Source organism: Orycteropus afer, unplaced genomic scaffold (genome assembly GCF_000298275.1).
Source record: "Orycteropus afer afer isolate SDZICR_OR568_19922 unplaced genomic scaffold, OryAfe1.0 scaffold00341, whole genome shotgun sequence".
NCBI classification, from domain to species: Eukaryota; Metazoa; Chordata; class Mammalia; order Tubulidentata; family Orycteropodidae; genus Orycteropus; species Orycteropus afer.
Window position 1 is genome coordinate 2,890,815 of NW_006921928.1, and position 5,635 is coordinate 2,896,449.

A 5,635-nucleotide genomic window follows, 5' to 3' on the forward strand; every position below is an offset into this window, starting at 1 on the left:
CAACAAGACAAAATCAATTACTATAATGAAATGTGCAAAGACCTGGAGTTAGAAAACCCAAAGGGAAGAACACGCTCAGCATTTCTTAGGCTGAAAGATCTGAGGAAAACATTTAAGCCTTGAGTTGCAATATTGAAGGATTCTGTGGGCAAAATATTGAATGACATGGGAAACATCCAAAGAAGATGGAAGGAATATACAGAATCACTGTACCAAAAAGAATTGGTCAATATTCATCCATTTCAGGAGGTGGCATATGATCAAGAACCAATGGTGTTGAAGGAAGAAGTCAACACTTCAGTGTTGCATTGAAGGAACTGGCTAAGAAGAAGGCTCCAGGAATTGACAGAATACCCATTGAGATGTTTCAACAAACAGATGCCCCACTGGAGGCACTCACTCAGTTATGTCAAGAGATTTGGAAGACAGCTACCTGGCCAACTGACTGCAAGAGAGCAATATTTGTACCCATTCCAAAGAAAGGTGATGCCACAGAATGTGGAAATTATCAAACAATATCATCAATATCACATATAAGTAAAATCATACCGAAGATAATTCAAAAACAGCTGTACCAGTATATTGACAGAGAGCTTCCAGAAATGCTAGCTGGATTCAGAAGAGGATGTGGAATGAGGGATATCATTGCTGATGTCAGATGGATCTTAGCTGAAAAAGCAAAGAATACCAGAAAGATGTTTACTTATGTTTTATTGACTGTGATAGTTGGAGTTGTGTGTCAACTTGGCTGCACCACAATTCTGTGTGGTTTAAGCAGTTGTGATGTGGGTTATTCCCATGATGGGATCACATGTATATGTTTTGAGGACCCAATCCATTGAAAGGGAGTTTTCCTAGGGGATTTGGAAGGCCTGGATTTCATCTTGACTCTGCCTTCATTAGTAAAGAGGGCCCTGCTAATCTGTGGCATGAGGTGGCAACATTAATATGCAATATTGGCCTGCCTCCAATGTATTTATGGACATCCTGGGAAAAGAGACACTCTTCTGTGGATGTGGATCCTGTTGTGCTGCCTACAACCGTCTGTGAGTAAACAATCCACCATTCGGCCTGGAGATCTTGGATTCATCATTTATTGGTGTCAACAGCTGGTATACTGCCTACCAACCTTGAGCTCGTCAGCCCCTGCAGCTGTGTGAGTCAGGAAAAGCCTCCAGCTTGAAGTTTGATCCAAGAACTTGGGACTTACCGGCTTCTGTAAGTGTGTGAGTCATATTCCTAAGATAAATTTCTCTTTCTGTACATGTATATATAAGCTTTACTGGTTTTGCTTCTCTAGAGACCCAGCCTAATACATTTGGTACTGGAGTGGGGTCTAGATAGACAAAATCATAAGGATGGGCTTCCTAAACTGGTTCTCACCATTCTGGTTTGGTTCTCCAATTTGATTAATCAAAAAGGTACTGGGACTCTGCCTCCATTAGTAAAGAGGGCCCTGCTAATGGCTTTGGGCCAAAGGCAGTCGCCTGCCAAGCACAAGGCTGACAGTTCAAACCCACCAGCCGCTCTCCACCATGTAGACTGGGCCGTCTCTTTAGGACCTCTGGTAGTGTAGTGCATAAGGCACTTGACTGTTAACCAGAAGGTTGGTGGTTCAAACCCACCAGCCACTCCTTGGAAGGAAGATTGGGTGATCTACTTCTGTAGTGATACCACCTCAGAAACCCAAGGTGGGGTCACTACGATTCAGATATGACTCAATGGCAGTGAGTTCAGTTCAGTTCAGCTAATCCATGGCATGAAGTGTCAACATTAATATGCAAAATAGCACCACCAATAGATCAAGTATTTTTGAAAAATGAGGCTCTGGGTGATCACATATTTGATACTTTTCTGCAATTTTGTCAGCATGACAAATTCCAGCCAAGTTGACACACAGCTCCAAATTCAAAGGAAGCTGATTGGTAGGTCCTACTTATGCTAGTCAAAGTGGTGGAAGATAGAGATGAGTTCAGGGCTGCTGAGTCATAGCTGAAGTGCCTCATAAAAGACCTCAATGTTTCCAGTTGTGCCCTGAGAGAAAGCTTTATTTCTTCTAGTAACAGAGCTGATATTGCCAAAAACCAAACCCAGAATCTTATTGTAAGGGTAGCTAAATTACAACACCAATTAAATTTCCAACCCAGAATAGTATCTGAAGTTAAAGTGAGGCATTGATTGGGAAAAAGTGGGATCCTGAAACTTGGAATGGGGACATATGGGCAGACAGTCAGGAAGATGAGGATATGGAGCCTGTAAATTCTGTTGAATCCTTCCCATCTGAAGGGATTAGTGTAAAACCATTATCCCTTCCACCTCAGTTTGATGGGATTAACCCAACTGTTCCTGTGTGAGGTAGATGCCATGTAAGACATTGCTGAATGTTCTCAGGATTTTCTCATCCACTCATTGTTGCTGCTAGACCTATAACTAAAGTTAAGTCCAAGTGAACCCCAAAAGGTGAAATACAAAGTGTGACTGAGGAGGTGGTACGCTACGCCTGAACAGACCTACCTGATTTTGCTAACATGTACAGACAGAAACCTGGAGAATATGCATGGGAATGGCTACTGAGGGTGTGGGATAATGGTGCAAGGAATGTAACATTGGATCAGTCTGAGTTTATTGATTTAGGCCCACTAAGTAGGGATTCTTCATTCAATGTTTCAGCTTTGAGAGGTTAGGAAAGAATCTCATTATTTATTTGGTTTTCTCTTAGAAGCATGGACTATGTGGTGGCCTACCTTAAGTCAAGCTGAAGTACCAGAACTGCCTTGGTATAATGTGGAAGAAGGTAGTTTGGAATATCAGCTATGACCACATGATCAGTTGCAGAAACAAGGACTGTGATCGGTATATTTCTTCATTGTATATGTGCATCGCATACTTTTGTTCCCTTCTGTTATGAACTGTGAAATGTAAACAAGGTTAATGCATTTCAGTTGTATGTGTGTTAGTGTATCATGTTGGGCACAAATATGACTTTATAACTGTCCTTATTTAGAGACTATATATGGTTAAGAAGATGTGTACAACTGCCAAGTTGACAAGGGGTGGACTGTGATAGTTGGAGCTGTGTATCAACTTGGCTGGACCACAATACTGTATGGTTTAAACTATTGTGATGTAGGTTATTCCCATGATGGGATCAGATATGTATGTTTTGAGCAGCCAATCCATTGAAAGGGAGTTTTCCTAGGGGTGTGGCCTGCTTCCAATATATGTATGGACATCTTTGGAAAAGAGACACTTCTCTGTGGATCAGGATCCTGTTGTGCTGCCTACAACTGTCTGTGAGTGAACAATCCACTATTTGGCCTGGAGATCTTGAATTCGTCATTCGTTAGAGTCAACAGCTATGCCAGCTGCAAACTACCTGCAAACCTTGAGCTTGTCAGCCCCTGCAACTGCGTGAGTCAGGAAAAACCTCCAGCTTGATGTATGATCCAAGAATTTGGGACTTGCCAGCTTCTATAAGTGTGTGAGCCATTTTCCTAAGATAAATTTCTCTTTCTCTATATGTATATATAAGCTTTACTGGTTTTGTTTCTCTAGATAATGCAGCTTAATACATTGATTATGCAAAAGCATTCGATTGTGTGGATCATAACAAATTATGGATAACATTGAGAAGAATGGGAATTCCAGAACTCTTGATTGTATTCGTGAGGAAACCTGTACGTAGATCAGGAGGCTGTCGTTCAAACAGAACAAGAGAATAGCACATGGTTCAAAATCAAGAAGGGAGTGTGTTAAGGTATCCTTTCACCATACGTATTCAATTAGTATGCTGAGCAAATAATCCGAGAAGCTGGATTATATGAAAAAGAACGTCAGGATTGGAGGAAGGGTCATTAACAACCTGAGATACACAGACACAACTTTGCTTGCTAGAAGTGGGGATGACTTGAAGCACTTACTGATGAAGATTAAAGATTATAGTCTGCAGTATGGATTACACCTCAATATAAAGAAAACAAAAATCCTCACAACTTGTCCAATAAACAGCTTCATGGTGAATAGAGAAAAGATTGAAGTTGTCAAGGATTTCATATTACTTGGTTTTACAATCAATACCAATGAAAGCAGCAGTCAAGACATCAGATGATGCATTGCATTGGGCGAATCTGCTGCAAAAGACCTCTCTCAAGTGATGAAAATCAAAGATGTCTTGAAGAGTAAGGTGCACCTAACCCAAGCCATGGTATTTTCAATCATCCCGTATGCATGTTAGAGCTGGACAATGAATAAAGAAGAATGAAGAAGAATTGATGCTTTTGAGTTGTGGTGTTGGAGAAGAATGTTAAGGGTACCATGGTCTACTAAAAGCACTAACAAATCTGTCCCGGAAGAAGTGCAGCAGCAATGCTCCTTGGAAGCGAGAATGTTCAGACGTCATCTCACCTACTTTGGTCATGTTGTCAGAAGGAACCATTCCCTGGAGAAGGATATCATGCTCCATAATGAAGAAGGAGAAGGCCCTCAATGAGATGGATAGACACAGTGGCTGCAACAATGGGCTCAGGTATAACAAGCGTCGTGAGCCTGGCACAAGACTGGGCAGTGTTTCATTCTGCTGTGCATAGGGTCGCTATGAGTCGGAGATGACTTGACAACACCTAATAACATAACAACAGTAATCTTTCAATATTGCAAGTTGAGACTTGAATTTTTTCTTCAATTCTTTCAGCTTGAAAAATTCTGAATATGTTTTTCCCTTTTGGTTTTTTAACTCCAGGTGTTTGCACATTTCATTATAATAATTGACTTTGTCTTCTCAAGCTACTCTTTGAAATCTTCTGTAAAGATTATTGTTGTTATTGTTGTTGTTATGTGCAGTCAAGTCATCTCCGACTCATAGCAACCTCTCCATGGGTTTCCGAGGCAGTATCATTATGGAAGTAGATTGCCCAATCTTCCTTCCCAGGAGTGGCTGGTGGGTTTGAACCACCAAACTTCTGGTTAGCAGTCAAGTGCCTTAGGCACTACGCCACCAAAGCTCCCAATTCTATGGGGCAGTTCTACTCTGTCCTACAGGATTTCTATGAGTTGGAATTGACTGGATGGCAATGGGTTTGGGTTTTTTCTCTAGCATAGAAGGTGAGAATTCTGCTATTGAACTACCAATGTTTCACTTGCTTAGAATATTGTTGTTGTTAGGTGTCGTCAAATCAGTTCCAACTTATAGCAACCCTATGTACAACAGAACAAAACACTGCCCAGTCCTGTGCCATCCTCACAATCATTGTTATGTTTGAGCTCATTGTTGCAGCCACTGTGTCAATCCATCTCATTGAGAGTCTTCCCTTTTTTTCTGTGACCAGAATGATGTCCTTCTCCAAGGACTAGTCCCTCTTGATAACATGTCCAAAGTACATGAAATGAAGTCTTGCCATCCTTGCTTATAAGGAGCATTCTGTCTGTACTTCATTCAAGACAGATTTGTTCATTCTTTTGGCACTTCATGGTATATTCAGTATTCTTTGCCCACCCCATAATTCAAAGACATCAACTCTTCTTCAGTCTTCCTTATCCATTGTCCAGTTTTCACATGCATATAAGGTGATTGAAAATCCCATGGCTTGGGTCAGGTGCACCTTAGTCCTCAAAGTGATATTTTTGCTTTTTAACACTA